Source organism: Lonchura striata, chromosome 16 (genome assembly GCF_046129695.1).
Source record: "Lonchura striata isolate bLonStr1 chromosome 16, bLonStr1.mat, whole genome shotgun sequence".
NCBI classification, from domain to species: domain Eukaryota; kingdom Metazoa; phylum Chordata; class Aves; order Passeriformes; family Estrildidae; genus Lonchura; species Lonchura striata.
The window spans coordinates 1962389-1980732 of NC_134618.1; positions in this window are offsets into that span (position 1 = coordinate 1962389).

Here is an 18344-nt window from a genome sequence, read left to right on the forward strand (position 1 = left end):
CAGCTCCGGCTGCCGGTGGAGCAGCTCCGTCGCTGCACACGCCGTGATGCTGCCGCCGTCTCGCAGCCGCAGCCCCGGCCCTGCTGCCCCTCCTGCCTGGCGGCTTCCCGCAGGTCATCCGGCCCCGTCCCGCTCGTCGGCCGGCTGCCACCGGCCGGCCCCGCCAACACGGAGCCGCCTTGCGAGCTCACGAGGTGCGGCGTGGTGAGGCTTTGGGGGTGCCGTGTCCCCGGAGAGGCTGAGCGGCGGGGCTCCGAGCTTCCCTCCCTCCACCTTTGGAGCTGCGGGGTGCTGCGAGTCTCCTTTCCCCTGCATCGTGGTCCAGCACCTTGAGCCAAGCCCTCTTATCCTTCCCTCTCCTCCTCCCATGCTCTTCATTCGGGACTCACTCAATGTCTCTGGGTCTCAGTTCTCCAGCACTAAAGGTCCAATAAATTGGGTTTCACCTGAAATTGCTGATTCACAGCAAGGATATTTTTTTAAGCTCTTGGCAACAAAATTTCTTTTCAAAACATTGCATTTTACATTTTCCCTGCGGCATGTATTTATTCAGCCTCCTCCTAGCCAGGTGGAGCTATGGAGGTCATGGTGGACTCAGTGTGGTTCCCCCTGCTCATCCTGATGCCAATACTCTTAAATGTTTGCACAGAGGGAAGGTCTGGGTGCTGGAAACGAGACCATCGACCTCCTTTCAGCCACCGGGACTGCCCAGCCCTCCTCACTCTCTCCAGACCCCTCTGGACTGACCAGGCCAATGGAGGGACCGTGTGCCAAACATCCTCCTGAGATGCCTATGAAGCCACTCTGGTGGCCCAGATGTGTCTGTGATCGGTGGAGTGAATGGACACAAGGCTGCACAAAGCCCACATGGGCCAGAGGAGGGGTAGGACTAATTGGATACTAGTGACAACAGCACATGTGACCTCGCCTGGCTCCCTGCCATGCCCGTATGTTGCAGCAGGTACCCAAGAGTAACTTAAGTGCTTCCCACAATAGTGCTGTTTGAAAGCACTGTGCATTCCCACCACCAGCAGCACTGCTGCTGCAGCTGTGCCAGCAGGCCCAGGAGCGATGGCATCCTTGGCTGGGGGCTCTCAGTCAAACCTGGCTCTGTTCTGGCCCCATGGCTGCTGCACGCAGCCAGCCCTCCCCAGGATGTCACTGCCCCCTGGCCCCCTCTCAGCGGGGAGACTAAGGCCCTCATGCCAGTTCTGCTTCTGCCTTGTGGAGATGCAGGGGTATTTCTTCCTCAGGGAAAGGGCAACAGAAGGAGGATCAAAATTCAATGCAAACCGGGAGGTGAACACAACATCACAGGCAAAGGGCCAGAGCCTGGATGCAGAACAACCCAAATGAATTCCTGTTCCCACAGCAACCAGCACTCACCCCCTCACCCAGCCAGGTGCTCGCCAGGCTGGCACCAATGTGCCCACGTTTGCCAGGGGGACATGAGTGTGGCATCTCCAGTGCTGCCTTTTCCTTTTGAGATGGATTCGCCACATGGCACCACACCAAATCAAACAAAGCCTAAGAGGAATTTTGGGTTGCCTGTTCCCATGACAAGGAAGGAGCAGAAGGATGAAGTGGGCTTTCCAGCAAGTGCAGGCAAGAGGTGCCACCACCTTTTGAGGGGTATTTTCTGAGTGGCCTCATGGCAGATGACTCTCCTGCTGTCCTGGGCCTTGTCTGTGCATGGACCAAACACCCTGGAGGAAAAATTCAGAGGGCTCCAGCTTCTATCAGCTGCTTCCAGTGAGCAGGAGCTGGACACTGTCTGCTCCATGCTACATATGGGACTCCAGGGCTGCTGACCTGCCGTGACCCAGCTGGTTTTTGGCAAGTTAGAGGGTTGTTTGCCAGGGGATCTATTTCTAAAAGCCATGGCAATGCTGGTGGTTTTGCCCGTGACATAAAGCAAGGTGGAAGGAGTCTGTGAAGACAGCTGGGAGCAACCTTCCCCTGTGGGACAGGTCTGGGTACAGAGATGCCAGTCTGGAATTGCATTGTTGCAGGGCAGGCAGGGACTGCTCTGACCCCCTGGGTGCCATGAGGGATTGTGTTAAGGTGTTAAAAATGCAGCTCAGCTCAGGACAAGCCCAGGTGAGCTTTCATTCTGGAGGTCTGATAGACTCAGTGGAGCTGAGCTGGTGCTGGGATTGAGAATAAGAAATGCAGGACTGGCAGTGGATGCATTGCTCTCGGTCTTGGCAGCAAGTGCTGGCCAGCCACGGAGCAAACTCTGTGGAGCATTTCCTCATTCAGTGTCTCCTGCAGTGCATAACCGAAATCACAGGGCAGGAGTCACGAGCCTTGGGGGCCCATCCCCCAGCTCCTCCTCCCTCCCCGAGTCAGGACTTTGGGCCATTTGCAAAAGGGGTTTCTATTGCTCTATTTGAGTCTTAATTAACTGATGCCCACCCTGAGCTGTTAACTCTTACCTGGGATTTCCCTGCTGCTGGACTTCCTGATGAGGCTATCCTATCCTATCCTATCCTATCCTATCCTATCCTATCCTATCCTATCCTATCCTATCCTATCCTATCCTATCCTATCCTAATCTTATCCTATCTTATCCCCATCTACCCTGATCTAATCTCTTTCCCTTCTCATCTCTTTGTCCAGGACTTTCCTATCCTATGTAAACCCTCTGATCTTTCTCTTTTCCACACCATGCATCTGTGTGAATGCAGCTGGGAGAATATCCATGTTCCTACAGTTTTTTCAGTTCCTGGGAATGGTGTGGAGAGAAGCTGGGTTTATTTCTGCCATCCTTTTCCTGAAATGCCCTATCCAGGACTGCACTGCTGTTCTTCATCCTTCCTTCCACAGGGCATCCATGCTGGCTCCCAGCACTCAGCTGACAGTAGGGATCAGCCAGGGCTTCCCACAAGGAGGTTCTGCCCGTGGTTTGAAAATAGCATTTATTTGCTCTGGGTTGCTATAGTTACTGGTGGAAGTCATGTGGCTCCTGCTGTTGGGTTGGGAGATTCTCTCCTGTGGCATCACTGGCTGGTTCCACCTTCACCTATGGAAAAGACAGGAATTTCTTGGGCATTGGGTGGGCTCTGCATGGGATGCTCCCTTCCCCCATCACCTTTCAGCAACCCACTGGCTGCACGTGCAGTGCTGTTGTGGATTTTCAGTCCCCACTCACAGGGTTTGTATTTCTAGGAGGAGCCAATGTGGTTTTCCCAGCACAGAGCCTGTCCCTACACTGCATCTCAGAGCTCTTGGAAGCAGACACTGAGAGGAAGCACACCAACCTCCCACCATGTCCCACCCCTGGTTTTTGGGAAGCTGGTTTGCAAATGGGGGCCTGGAACAGCTGACATATCCTGGAGAGGAAATTTTGGAGGCATGACGCTAGGTGAGACGGGCATGCAGTGTGGGAGGGATGCTTGGTGGCTGGGAGCCATACGTGGGCTGTGCTCCAGGGCTCTCTGCAGAGACACTCAGAGAAGTACAAACCCAGTGCTGGGGTTAGCCTGCTACTGCAGCCTTCCAGCCATGGGCTTTTCCTGCCAGAGGCTTGTGAGTGCAGGCAGTATTTGTTATCTTCCCACAGCCATGGCAGACACTACCCCACACAGAGAGCCTGGAGCCAGCCTGGGATGCCACAGAGATTTTCCTGCCTGTGGATATTCTCCTGCTGCTCTGGCCACTGAAACTGTGGGAAAAACAAAAACTCTCCAACATTTTTGTGTTAGAGAGTCAAGGCATAATTTTATTATCTGGCCAGGATGTACCACAGAAATCATCTCATCCACACATAGCTTGTGTGTGCAGAGAGAATCATTCCATGACACATGCTTTTACAAGATTTCCCCCAAACCTTATGTCCTGGGTTGTAAGATAAGCTTGTATTCCATTTGCCATCTGTCGAAGGCGAACCGGTTGGACAGGTTTTTTGTTATCTCTCTCAGAGACAATGGTTTGTGTATACACCTTCGACTGATTCAATGAAGGGGGTCCCACCCAGAGGGGAGAAGCAGCTCTCTCCCTCTTCTTCGCGGGACTCCGAGAGAAGCAGCTCTCTCCCTCTCTTCGCGGGATTCCGAGAGAAGCAGCTCTCCCTCTTCTTTGCGGGACTCCGAGAGAAGCAGCTCTCTCTCTCTTCGCGGGATTCCCGGGGAAAGCAGCTCCCTCTCGCTCTCTCTTCGGCGGCACCCGCAGCGAAGCAGCCGGCGCGCAGAGGCGACGGCAGCGGAGCTCAGAGGCAACCCCGGCGCAGAGGAAGACCGGCCCCCACTGCCACCAGATCTTCAGAGGAAAATTATACCCTTCTAAAGATCACCACTTCAGCTGCAACTCATCAACTATTGCAAGGGAAAGCAATTGTCCCAGCAAAACCTGATACTGGCATTCCTCAGGTTCTAGACTTTTTCTTTCACTAGTTTTGTTTGTACCGATTGCATTTTCCTTTTAAATTGTTGTCTAGTTTTCTCCTAGTAAAGAATTGTTACTCCCACTCCCATATCTTTGCCTGAGAGCCTTTTAATTTAAAGATCCTCGTAATTCAGAGGGAGGGGGGTTTGCCGTTCTCCATTGCACAGGAGGCTTTGCCCTCTTTCACAGACTCCTGTCTTGTCTAACGAAGACAGAATTTGGCGCATCAACGTGAGGCCCGAGGGCATTGAGAGGGAAAAAGGATTAACAGTTCTTAAGTAATTTGGTTTTGTTGTGTGTAAAAACATCTTCAGCATCACCATGTGGTCTAGTTTACCTTGGTTTGGGTGGCATGTGATCGTAGCTATACTTTTCCCATTTGCAGACCCTTATCTAAAAATGGGTCCTATGACTAAGGCTACGGTGTCTGTTATCAAGTTTGGCTTCTGGGTTAATTGGGTGAGGAATTCATGGATCTTTAATTTCCTCTGGAAGGCAGGTACATGGATTCATAGCTATCACACGTTAACTGTATGTTTTTGGGGTTACTTTAATAACGGTACCTACTGCGAGGAAATAGCACCTGGGCAAACTTTCTCTCAACCTTTTAACCATCTTTTTGGGTCTGTTCCACCAGTTCTCAAAGGGTTAAGATCCTTTATAAGTGCTAATGATACCATACAATGGGTGGTGTTGCTGATAGTCCTGTTATATTTAGCATTCAGAGATAAGGGAAGATTAACCTGGATAACTACCCTCACACCTACACCACAGACTCGAGATGCTGCTGCTCCAGAGCCTGACCCTGCCCCACAGCCCACCTCAGAAATGAACCGCCCAGATTGGGTGAGGGTTCTGGTTAAGGAGATACGAGAGATGCTGAAGGAGTGCATTTCCCCAGCTGGTGAGAAACCGGCCCTTTGCCTTGAGGAGGGACAGTCTAATAGTACAGCTGTGGAACCCACTAATGTTACAACTGTCCAGGTTCCAGCTGAACCACAAGGGCAGTCACGGTCAGCAGCAGTGGCCCCGGTAGAAACAAGGAAGTCTAAGGTGAAAGCAGAGCACCCTGCAGATAGGGACAGGAATGGAGGAACCTCACAACCCACAGGGGAGCCAGAGATTGCTATCATCACCGAGTCCCTGACGTACGAAAGTCTTCGCAATCTGCATAAAGACATTGTGCGACGAGGGCGTGAGGCTTATGCTACCTGGCTACTCCGGGTTTGGGATCTTATGGGTACAGGCGTGCAGCTGGACGGTGGTGAGGCAAGGAACTTGGGACCCTTGACCCAGGACTCGGGTATAAATCAGGTTTTTGTAAGGGAACCAGGGTCCCTTTCTCTCTGGGAGCGGCTCTTAATGAGTGTCAGGGAGAGGTTTATCCACAGAGAGAGAATGCAAGAGCACCATCATAGAATGCGCTGGAAGACCCTCGAGGAAGGGATCCAACAGCTGAGAGAAGTGGCAGTATTGGAGGTACTCTTTGGGAGGGATGGACGACACAATAATGACCCTGACAAGGTCAGGTGTACGGGACAAATGCTGTGGAGTCTGGCAAATCTTGGGCCATCTCAATACGCCACCTTCATTGCAACGATCAATGCTGACACCCACCGGGAGACAATAGGTTCTGTTGCCAACAAACTTAGGAATTATGAGAGTATGATTAATGGCCCAATGCAGGCTCATATCTCAGCTGTGATTAAGGAGTTTAAAGAGGAGATGAGGGAGGAGATAAGGAAGGTTAATACAGCACCCGTGAGAGTCACAGGCCCCAGAATCAGCACCCAACAATCCCCAGCTAGAGAGAGAGGGTACACCCCAAGGGCTAATCTGTGGTTCTTCCTGCGTGACCATGGGGAAGACATGGGGAGGTGGGATGGGAAACCCACCTCTGTCCTGGCAGCACGGGTCCGTCAACTCAAGGAGGGAAACTCTAACCGGGGGAGTTCCACCAAAGTGAAGGTAGCCTCAACCTCCCGTGACCAAGCTTGTGGGTACGATCTGTCAGACCCCCTTGAAGGGACCTCTAGTATGTATGCCCAGGGAAGGAATGATAACCAGTGTTAGAGGGGCCCTGTCTCTAGCCAGGGAGAGGCACGGGAAAACCGGATCTTCTGGACAGTGTGGATCCGATGGCCTGGCACATCAGAGCCACAAAAATATGATGCTTTAGTTGATACTGGTGCACAGTGTACTCTGATACCATCGGGACATGTGGGGGCAGAGCCTGTTTCCATTGCTGGTGTGACAGGGGGATCACAACAATTGACTCTGGTGGAAGCCGAGGTGAGCCTGACTGGGAAGGAGTGGAAGAAACACCCTATAGTGACTGGCCCAGATGCTCCGTGTATCCTAGGTATAGACTTCCTCCGGAACGGATATTACAAAGACCCAAAGGGACTCAGGTGGGCTTTTGGAATAGCCGCTGTAGAGGCAGAAGACATTAAGCAATTGAACACCTTGCCTGGACTGTCAGAAAACCCCTCTGCAGTAGGACTCCTAAGGGTGGAAGAACAACGCGTGCCAATTGCGACCTCGACAGTGCACCGCCGGCAGTATCGGACGGATCGAGATGCCGTGATCCCCATCCACAAAATGATTCGGGAGCTGGAGAGCCAAGGGGTGGTCAGCAAAACCCACTCACCCTTCAACAGCCCCATCTGGCCTGTGCGCAAATCTGACAAAGAATGGAGATTGACTGTGGACTATCGTGGCTTAAATGAAGTGACTCCACCGCTGAGCGCTGCTGTGCCGGACATGCTGGAACTCCAGTACGAGCTGGAGTCCAAGGCAGCAAAGTGGTATGCCACCATTGATATTGCTAATGCGTTTTTCTCCATTCCTCTGGCAGCAGAATGCAGGCCTCAGTTTGCTTTCACCTGGAGGGGCGTGCAGTACACCTGGAACCGACTGCCCCAGGGGTGGAAACACAGCCCCACCATCTGCCATGGACTGATCCAGGCTACACTAGAAAAGGGTGAGGCTCCAGAACACCTGCAATACATTGATGACATCATTGTGTGGGGGAGCACAGCGGCAGAAGTGTTTGAGAAAGGTGAGAGGATCATCCAGATACTACTAGAAGCTGGCTTTGCCGTCAAGAAGAGCAAAGTCAAGGGACCTGCCCGAGAGATCCAGTTCCTGGGAGTGAAATGGCAAGATGGACGGCGCCAGATTCCCACTGAGGTCATCAACAAGATCACAGCTATGTCCCCACCAACCAGCAAAAAGGAAACACAAGCTTTCCTGGGTGCCATAGGTTTCTGGAGAATGCACATTCCTGAGTATAGCCAGATTGTGAGCCCTCTTTATCTGGTTACCCGAAAGAAGAATGATTTCCACTGGGGCCCTGAGCAGCAACAAGCCTTCACCCAGATCAAGCAGGAGATCGCTCATGCTGTAGCCCTTGGCCCAGTCAGAACGGGACCAGAGGTCAAGAATGTGCTCTACTCTGCAGCCGGGAACCATGGGTTGTCCTGGAGCCTTTGGCAGAAAGTGCCTGGGGAGACTCGAGGCCGACCACTGGGATTCTGGAGCCGAAGTTACAGAGGGTCTGAAGCCAACTACACTCCCACAGAGAAGGAAATCTTGGCTGCCTTTGAAGGAGTTCAAGCCGCCTCGGAGGTAATTGGCACAGAAACACAACTCCTCCTGGCACCCCGACTACCGGTGCTGGGGTGGATGTTTAAAGGAAAGGTTCCTACTACCCACCATGCCACTGACGCAACATGGAGCAAATGGATTGCCCTCATCACTCAACGCGCCCGTATTGGAAACCTGAATCGCCCTGGGATTTTGGAGATAATTACGAACTGGCCAGAAGGTGAAAACTTTGGTCTCACTGATGATGAGGAGCAGGTACAAGTGACAAGGGCTGAAGAGGCTCCACCATACAACCAACTACCAGCAGAGGAGACCTGCTACGCTCTTTTCACTGACGGTTCCTGTCGCATCGTAGGGATGAACCGGAAGTGGAAAGCAGCCGTATGGAGCCCCACACGCCAAGTTGCACAAGCTACCGAAGGAGAAGGTGGATCGAGCCAACTCGCCGAACTCAAGGCCGTTCAGCTGGCTCTGGACATTGCTGAAAGGGAGAAGTGGCCAAAGCTCTACCTTTATACTGATTCATGGATGGTAGCCAATGCTCTGTGGGGCTGGCTGGGAAGGTGGAGGAAGGCCAACTGGCAACGTAGAGGAAAGCCAATCTGGGCTGCTGATATATGGAAAGACATTGCCTCTCGGGTGGAAAAGCTGACGGTGAAAGTCCGTCATGTAGATGCCCATGTCCCCAAAAGTCGGGCTAATGAGGAGCACCGAAACAACGAGCAGGTAGATCAGGCAGCAAAAATAGAGGTGTCAAAGATAGACTTAGATTGGCACCATAAGGGGGAGTTGTTCCTGGCTCGATGGGCTCATGATGCCTCAGGTCATCAGGGCAGAGATGCCACCTACAAGTGGGCACGAGACCGAGGGGTGGATCTAACCATGGACAGTGTTTCCCAGGTTATCCATGACTGTGAGACGTGTGCTGCCATCAAACAGGCCAAGAGAGTGAAGCCCCTATGGTATGGTGGGCGGTGGTCCAAGTACAAGTATGGGGAGGCCTGGCAGATTGACTATATCACACTGCCCCAGACACGCCAAGGCAAGCGCTACGTGCTGACCATGGTGGAAGCCACCACTGGATGGCTGGAGACTTTCCCTGTACCTCATGCCACTGCCCGGAACACCATCTTAGGCTTGGAAAAGCAAGTCCTGTGGAGACACGGCACCCCTGAGAGAATTGAGTCTGACAACGGCACCCATTTCAAGAACAGCCTTATCAACACCTGGGCCAGAGAACATGGTATCGAATGGATATATCATATTCCCTATCATGCTCCAGCTGCCGGCAAAGTTGAACGGTGCAACGGACTCCTTAAGACTACCCTGAAGGCACTTGGTGGGGGAACATTTAGAAACTGGGAAATTAACCTGGCAAAAGCAACCTGGATGGTCAACACCCGGGGGTCTGTCAGTCGAGCTGGCCCTGCTCAGTCAGAACCCTTACACGCAGTAGATGGAGATAAGGTCCCTGTAGTACATATGAAAGGTATTTTAGGGAAAACTGTTTGGATTAATCCCACCTCAGGCAAAGACCAACCCATTCGTGGGATTGTCTTTGCTCAAGGACCTGGTTACACTTGGTGGGTAATGCAGGAAGATGGGGAGACCCGCTGTGTACCACAGGGAAACTTGGTCTTAAGAGAGAACTGGGTGTAAGATTTCATGGTGTGCAGATGGAAATAGAATAAGGGGTGGATAATGTCCTGGGTTGTAAGATAAGCTTGTATTCCATTTGCCATCTGTCGAAGGCGAACCGGTTGGACAGGTTTTTTGTTATCTCTCTCAGAGACAATGGTTTGTGTATACACCTTCGACTGATTCAATGAAGGGGGTCCCACCCAGAGGGGAGAAGCAGCTCTCTCCCTCTTCTTCGCGGGACTCCGAGAGAAGCAGCTCTCTCCCTCTCTTCGCGGGATTCCGAGAGAAGCAGCTCTCCCTCTTCTTTGCGGGACTCCGAGAGAAGCAGCTCTCTCTCTCTTCGCGGGATTCCCGGGGAAAGCAGCTCCCTCTCGCTCTCTCTTCGGCGGCACCCGCAGCGAAGCAGCCGGCGCGCAGAGGCGACGGCAGCGGAGCTCAGAGGCAACCCCGGCGCAGAGGAAGACCGGCCCCCACTGCCACCAGATCTTCAGAGGAAAATTATACCCTTCTAAAGATCACCACTTCAGCTGCAACTCATCAACTATTGCAAGGGAAAGCAATTGTCCCAGCAAAACCTGATACTGGCATTCCTCAGGTTCTAGACTTTTTCTTTCACTAGTTTTGTTTGTACCGATTGCATTTTCCTTTTAAATTGTTGTCTAGTTTTCTCCTAGTAAAGAATTGTTACTCCCACTCCCATATCTTTGCCTGAGAGCCTTTTAATTTAAAGATCCTCGTAATTCAGAGGGAGGGGGGTTTGCCGTTCTCCATTGCACAGGAGGCTTTGCCCTCTTTCACAGACTCCTGTCTTGTCTAACGAAGACACCTTATACAGCCAAAACCCATAGAGATGCAGTGTTTCAAAGTTCATTGGTCTAGTTTTGAGCAACCCCCAGTATTCAGTTTCCCATTGGATCCGAATCTCCTCACCTTTGATGTTAATTAGATCTTCATCCTTTGATTTTTTTATAAGTCCTTTCCGGAGGAGATGTCTCCAACTCTGGCAGAGTCTGGGGTAGATGTTGGTAGATGGCCACTGATGCTCTGTTGGTGGCCTTTTATTTTTCTGGGTTTCTATGGGCTCCTCCCAGTCTGTTGGTACATTAAGTCTGTTAGAAAAATTAATCCACAGACATCAGAGGTTTATGTCCAAAAAGGAGACAGAGAAGTCCTTTTACTTTATTCTAATAAAGGGAGAGGCCATGAGGCATTCCCCTGGGGTGTCTCCAAATTTTGGAGGATACAGCCTCCTCTTTTATTCTAATTTCCCGGCTGCATTTCCCTTCTCTCTTCCCCATTGCCTGAGATACTTGAGAGTACAGACTTCCCAGAATGCTTGATACCAGAGATTTCCCTCCAATGTATGACCCTCCCCTCCCTTCTAATTTTTAATTTTTACAGAATTTAGGGTTTTTCCTCATTGTTTCTTTCATCTTTCAATGTCTAATTTTATTTATCAGCAAAACTAAAGCTTATTTGTAAAAGCAAGTATCTTTTTCCATTCATCCATCAGTGGAATCCTTCCCATTGTTTCTTTTATCTCTCAGTGCTAGTTTTATCTACCAGCAGACACACAGCTTGTTTGTAAAGACAAATCTGCTATTCCTCTCGAGTCCATCAGACCTCACCTAGAGAAACCATGTCCTGCAAAGAAAGCTTCAGCTCCCCTTCCCAGGGCAAAGGTGAACATACCTGGATAAAGTTATATAAAATATTTTTTAAACTGGTATGTTTTTCAACACTGGGGACATGGGGAGAGGAGTATGTTGGGGACAGGATGTGGCAGGACAAATCCAGGCCCAGGGTGCCATAATATTTTTGGGGATGGAGCTGCTGGCAGATGCTTAGAATAGGCAGCCACAGGGCACCAAGGAAGGGAAGGCTCATTTTGGGTCATTACACTCAGTTTTGGGGAGAAAATTTGGGTTAGTGAGGGCAGAAACTTTCTGCTGCCTGGGTGGGAGCTGCTCCAGAACCATGTGCTGCACTGCTCCCAATGTGTCCTTTGTCACAGAGCTGGGACGGTGCCATGGCTCTGCCCCCACAACCTGCTTCTTCTCTGTGCTGGCAGCTCTCCCTTGGCCTGTGGCCCTGGCAGGTAGGGAGGGAGATAAACCTTGGCTGGCTGGCAGAACAGCACCTTCCTGCAGAGCTGCTGAGCACGAGGTGCTGAAGAACTCCTGCTGTGAGATGCACCAGGGCAGGAGTCTCTTCTCCTCTCCCTGCCTCTCTCCCTGCCTTGCTCAGCACGTATCAGAGTCCTCATTACCAATTAGCAAATTAAATCCAATCCCTCTGGCACTTCCCAGGTATTCCTACACAGCTGCTGTGCTTGTGCTCCTCCTGCTTTGGCTCCTGCACTCTGACAGAGCATCACCTCTGGCATGCTGCCTGCTGGCCTCTCCTCCAGGATTCCCATGCCTATGGACCCCTCACGTGCTAGAGATGAGACTGAGATGGTGTTGGTGCCAGTGGCAGCTCCATGGCAGCTGTCTGGGAGTCCTTGAAGCTCCTGTCCTCTGCAGTTCACGGATGCAGTGTTACTCCCACCTCCCACTCTCCTCCTGCACACATTCTCTGTTGGGCTTGACCAACACACTTAGAGAAGGATATTTTTGACCGGGTAAAGAAATCTGCCAAAACAGGGTCAGATTGTTCCCAACAATTGTTCTGTTCATGGGTTGGGGCAACCAGTTTTCTGCAGATGTATGTCTGGGTGTGGATGCTGGCAGAGCCCCAGTGTCACTCTGTCTGGTCAGGGGGACCACGGGAGCTGTGCTCTGACCCCTGGCAGCCCCTGTTAGTTCACAGTGGGCCAGGACATCCCATGGCCTTACCTCCCTTTCCTGGCCATCTTCCTACTGCCCAGGACCACTCAACCTAAAATGTTGTGGATGAGCCAACTTAACCAGCACTCGTTATCAATATTTTGTTTGAGAAAAGACAAACTGAAAGGCAGAAGGAATTTGTTTCCTTTGTTATGGTTTATTCCCCTCTCAGGGTGTTGTTTCATTGCTCAGTTTGCAGGGGAAGATCGAGCCCTGGCTGCCCCTGGAGCTGCTGCCAAGCAAAAAGGCATGAGACCTTTTTCTTTTAAACGTCATTTTTGTGTTTCCTGGGTTTGGCGTTGCCCTTGAGGGCAGTTCCTCTCCTCCAACCGCCTCTGTGCAACGTCCCGCCAGTGGTGAGAGGACAGTTGGCTAATCATGGCGACGAGGTGACATCTGCTTGCATGAGCCCCACCCAGGGTGGGCAGCTGTGGGGACTAGCGCCTGCTTTCCAAAGGCGTGGGCACCTCCTCTGGAACGAGCAAGTCCAGAAGGATCAAGACTACCACAAAGCAGAAAAAGCTGCAGCAGTGAGAGGGAGTTTCTGTTCCTCTTGGGTTGGAAGATGCTCACCCAAATGCTAAATTCATATCCTGAGCCCCAGGTATGCTGGTCTGAGCTCTCAGGGTCTGCTCTGTCTGTGGCTTCACATACTGCCTTCTCTTCTAAGCCTCTGGAGACCAAAGTGCTGGTGCCTGCAGCCAGGGACATACCCAGCTCCAGGAGACAGAGACAGTATTTTATAGCTGCTTTGGCAAGATGGAGAAGAAAAAAACATAGGTTTCACCACCAGCCCAGCCCCAGGGCTGGGATTTGTCACACTGCAAAGGGGACTGAGCCCTGAATGTCTCTGGCTGCTGCAGCCAGGAAAAGTGGAGGCTGGACGCATTGTGAGACTGCAGTCTGGGGCTGTTTCTCCTCTCTCCTGTGTGCCAGAGGCTGATTAGGATTTCCTCTACCCAAGCTCATCATCGACCATGGTTGGGGCATCCAACACCTGCTTTGAAGGAAGCTCCATCATGCCTAGTCAAAGATGGCCTTATTCAGACCTATCCTAGAAAAGAGAACACACCACAGGGAAACTCAGAGACCTCCAAAGGCTCCAGTTCAAGTTCTCAGTAGAGCGGGGGCAGCTGGTTATCTGCAGGTTCCTGCTGGCCACTTACACTTGTGTCATAGGTGCATTCCAGGCCTCAACCCATGACCACCACTGCTGGCAGGAAATGTGGTGTTGCCCTTGGGGCTGAAATAGCCAAGAAAGATGATATTTGATAGAAATTACTGTGTGCCATGGACCTGCTCACCTCAATGCCACCAAAGCAGAAGATCTGGATAATGACCCCAGGGTTTCCAAAGCCCAGTCCTCTGTTTTCTAGTGCTTTTTAGGCTGCCCATCTATTATGAAATTGTTTAGGTTGGAAAAGACAGCCAAGATCCTTGAATTCAGATATTGCCCTAGCTCAACCAAGGCCACCACTAAACCATGTCCCCAAATACTCTAAGCCTACTTGTTTCCTGAAGGCTTTCAGGAACAAGGATTCCATCGCTACCTGGGCAGCCTGTGCCAGTGCCAAGCCACCTTTTCCATGGAGAAATTTTCCCTAATACCCAAACTGAACCTCCCCTAGCACAACCTGAGGCCATTCCCTCTCCTCCTATCCCTTGCTCCCTGGCTGTCCCCTCCTGTCAGAGAGTTGTGCAGAACCACAAGGTCCCCCCTGAGCCTCCTTTTCTCCAGGCTGAGCTCCTTTCCAGCTCCCTCAGCCCCTCCTGGTGCTCCAGCCCCTTCCCAGCACTGTTCCCTTCCCTGGTCATGCCCCAGCCTCTCAGTGTCTGTCGTGAGGATCTCAGAACTGACCCCAGGACTGGAGCTGCCTCAGCAGTGCCCAGCACAGGGGATGGTCACTGCCCTGGGCCTGTGGCCACACCATGGGTGGTACAGGCCAGGAATCATTGGCCACTGTTGACCACAGGCAGCTGTCACAGGCTCTGCAGGCATTGCCTACTGCACAGACAGCTTCAGCTTGGGCTCCTTGCTGGGACAGAGCTATGGCTGCACTAATCACTGAGTTTTGGAGAAGACAGAGCCAAGATGGCAAAGTTCAGTGGCTGCAGATGAAAAGGGCAAGAGTGTTTGCAGATGACAAAAAATCATACAGGAATGTTGGCTCAGAAAAGGGGAAGAGGGAGAGGACATGCAGTGGAAAGATATGGGGGAGATATGAAAACAATTGGTTCCTCTTTCTACCATATCACCTAAGTACAGCACAGAAATTAAAGGGCAGCATATGTTGAAGAGATTAAAAGAAGTTGATTTTATATATTTTATTTTTTTATTTCAGAAAGTTCAGGCATTGTTCAGAAAGCCAGAGGTAAGGACAGACATGGCACGAAGCCCAGGGAACTATAAAAGTGACAATCAAGCACTGTGTTTTCCAGCACTGCTTCAAGGGTTCAAAAAACCAAGAGGTTTTACAGTGGGCATAAAACCAGTTTTGTGACTCCTTTGGGGAAGGGGGAAACACCAGCACCTTTAGTCCCTGAAAGCAACTGGAGACAACTGAGATGAGTGCAGCCACACAATGTCCTCACATCCTGGTCCTGCACTGGATTCTCCCCTTCCAAACCCTCTCCTCTCCCTGCAGTGAGAAAGCAGCTGGACACTCTTGGAGTATGCTGGGAAAGGGAGGACACCTCCCTTCAGCTCAGGGGACTGTGTTTAGATTGCAGCTCTGTATCTAAGATCAGGACAGGGAGCCTCCGCCCAGCCAAACATTTCAACCAAATCTCAGTTTGGTCCTTCCTCCATCTTCCCTCCAGGATACACAAGGCTCTGTCTTCACCCATCCCTCACAGGCCAACTGAGCCCAGAGGCGAGGGATGGCCTGCACAGTCCCAGGCCTTTTCAAGGAACAGCCATTTCTTCCACACAGAGATTTTTTCCCATCAGCTGACACAGTCAGGATCACACGGGGAAGCTGAGTTCAGGAATAGCTCGTTATTTCAGAATACATGTGTATTCACATTCAGCCTGTACATGTTTATTAGTAATATCTGCTGAGGCACTGGCTCACCCCAGCTACTTGTTTCTTGAGCACTTCTCATCCTTGTGGTCCAGCCCTCCCTCCCCATTTCCCTGCTTGCAGGAAAACTGTGAAGTGCTGCAGCAGCCCTTGGATGGAGATCTCTGCATCTCACTGGGAGCTGCAGGCTTGGAGCTCCCAGCTGGGGCTGCTGGGTGGAGGCAGCAGCTCGATGTGCTGGATCTCAGCAGGCAGCCCTGGGGATGGCACAGCCTGCAGGAAGGACAGTAGGGAACATTTGGGATTGGGATATAGGGATTCTTGGCCCCCAAGGGTTTTCACAACAGATCCATCCGTAGTTGTTTTGGTGATGGTGAGGGACCAGCAGTAGGGAGGATGAGCTCAGGATAAGGTCCTTTGGAGGGCACCATGGTTGTTTGGGGCCAGGGCAGGGCTGCTCCACAGGGGACAGTAGCTGGCTCCAGGCATCAAGTGGGACCTGTTGGATAATCCCTATTTCTGCAGCCTTGGGAAAAGGGAGACTCTGATCCCATGCATAAGGAGGAACAGAGCTGGTCCCACAGCCTTGGTGCGACCAGGGGAACCAGCATTGCTGGGCAGTGCCTAGGGCCACAAGAGCTCACTGTTGGACATGGCTGCTCCTGCCCAGAGCAGTGTGTTTCTGGAGAAAACTGCTGAGAAATTCAAAACTTCCCTGTTTTCCCTCTTCCATGTTTTTCCAGTGCAGCTCTCCTGCCTGGAGGAATATGTTCATCATATGCCTTTCATAATTTCTGGCAAGTAGCTTTTCGCACAGATTCACATCCCTGGATTTCACAGCACTGCCTTTCTGAAAACCTCCCAGGCTGGACGCACACAGAACCTGGGTGATGTTCCCCTCCCTCAGCCCCTAAATTATCAGGCTAGCCCAGAGATCTGAGGCTTTGAGGGGAGGAATATCAGGAGATGACAAAGATTCCCAAAAGAGGCTCTTACCCCAGATATGTTGGTTCAGCTCTGTTTATTCTGTGATGTCCATGGGGAGAGCGGGGCAAAAGAGGACGAACAGAAAATGTCAGGGGTTTATCCAGGCTTTGGACGGGGGGGCTCCTTGGCTCTCCACCAACCCCGTTGGGGCAGGAAGGAGGGGTCCAGGGTTATCTGATCAGAGTCACAGGGTCCCGGGGAAGGGGGAACAGAATGCCCATGAACACAATGTAAGGATGAGGACCTTGAGCAGCTATCTCCCAGGCTTTAACCTCTACAAGTTCTCTTCTTCATTAGGGTGCAGATTAAATATTAAACACCTAAAAACATCCCTTGCTTGAGAAAACCAGCGTAAAGGCAGTGCTTGAGCTGACTGGAGTGTACCCATGTGTGTACAAGGAAACACAGATCCAGTACTGGCAAGCAGGCTCCGGCTGTCTGAGGGATGGACCATGGCAAAGGTCCTGAGCAAAGCAGGCCAAAAGCTTCTGCCTGGCATGTGTTTGTGCTGGTTTACGGGACAAGAGCCTGCCCTTCCTCCTTTGGGCAGCTCTGGACCCTCTTTGCAAACAGCTCTCAGGACAGCCCAGGAGCTGGGACTGGATCTGACCCAGCTAGAGGTTGCTCTGACCCAGGGAATAGGCTGGAGCTCCCACCAACCAGAGGAGTATTTCCTTCCTAGTAATGCTCTCCAAGAGACTGATCTGAGCTGGAGGCGTCTCCAACACTGTCAGAGGGTTGAGCACAAGGCAGGCAGCTGGTCTGGAGAGGTGCTCCCACACTTCCTTTGAAAGACCTAATTCGCCCCTGCCTCCACCCCAAGGCTCTGTCAAACACACTAGTAAGATTTCCTCAGTGAGACAGTTATTCCTCCTGTGGTTTCCACTTCTGCAATTTTAAAAATCTGTTCATGAGTCTGTTATTGCTCATTAGGGAAGAAAGCCATCCTGAGGAGACCCACACCCTGAGGAGTTCTGGGAGCTATGGCTCTGCAGTCCTTAACATTGAACTCAGCTGAACTGCTGAGTGAGTTCAGTTTCCTAGCTGGAGCAAACCCTGGGGCGCAACCCATGGTGGACTGCAAGGAAAGCCAAACTCTGGGAAATACTTCACCCCACAAGAGCACAGTATGCTGAACGAGCTGTGGCTGGTGTTCTGGAGTGCAAGAAAAGCCTAATGAACTTGAGAGAGTGATTATGGCTGTTTGTTAGGCTGATCCTTGCAGAAGCATCCACAAGTATTTATGTGAGCTGTGGAAGTGCTGAAATCCATTTTCCTCTGGCTTTGTCTGAAGGGTGGGTAACTGGGGGGGATTCTGCTCCCCAGCAGGGCTCCAGACCCACCACAGCCCTTCCCTGTAGGAAGCAGTGCTGGAGTTCACTGCCTGATTCTGTGAAACAGGCAGCCAAACCTGGGGAAATTCAGATCTCTGAGACATTGCTGTCTCTTTCCCCAATAACTCGGTTTGAATGGGGCCATGAGGAAGTCCTGCAGCATTTTGGCTGTGAAGGCAGCAAGGAAGCTGAGTTCCCCTGTTGCACTGTGCCCAAAGGTTATCCTGTTGTCCAGCTGAGGGGCGTGGGTGGCTGCAGTGTCCTGCAGTACAGAGACACAGCTGCTTGTGGCAATGCTCTGGGGGTGCCAAGGACTGATTTAGATGTACCCCTTGTGCCAGATGGCTGCCAGAACCCAGACTGCACGGCATCTCAGCTCAGCAGGAGCTGCACAGTCACTGCCTTTGTTCTGCTGGAGCTGGCAGGGCTATCCTCAGGCAGGTGTGATTTGCCGTGCAGGAAGTCCATGGATAAGATACTGGCCTAGATGTACACCTAGACTCAGCTCACCAGTGATAGTTTGTAGAGTTTCAGCC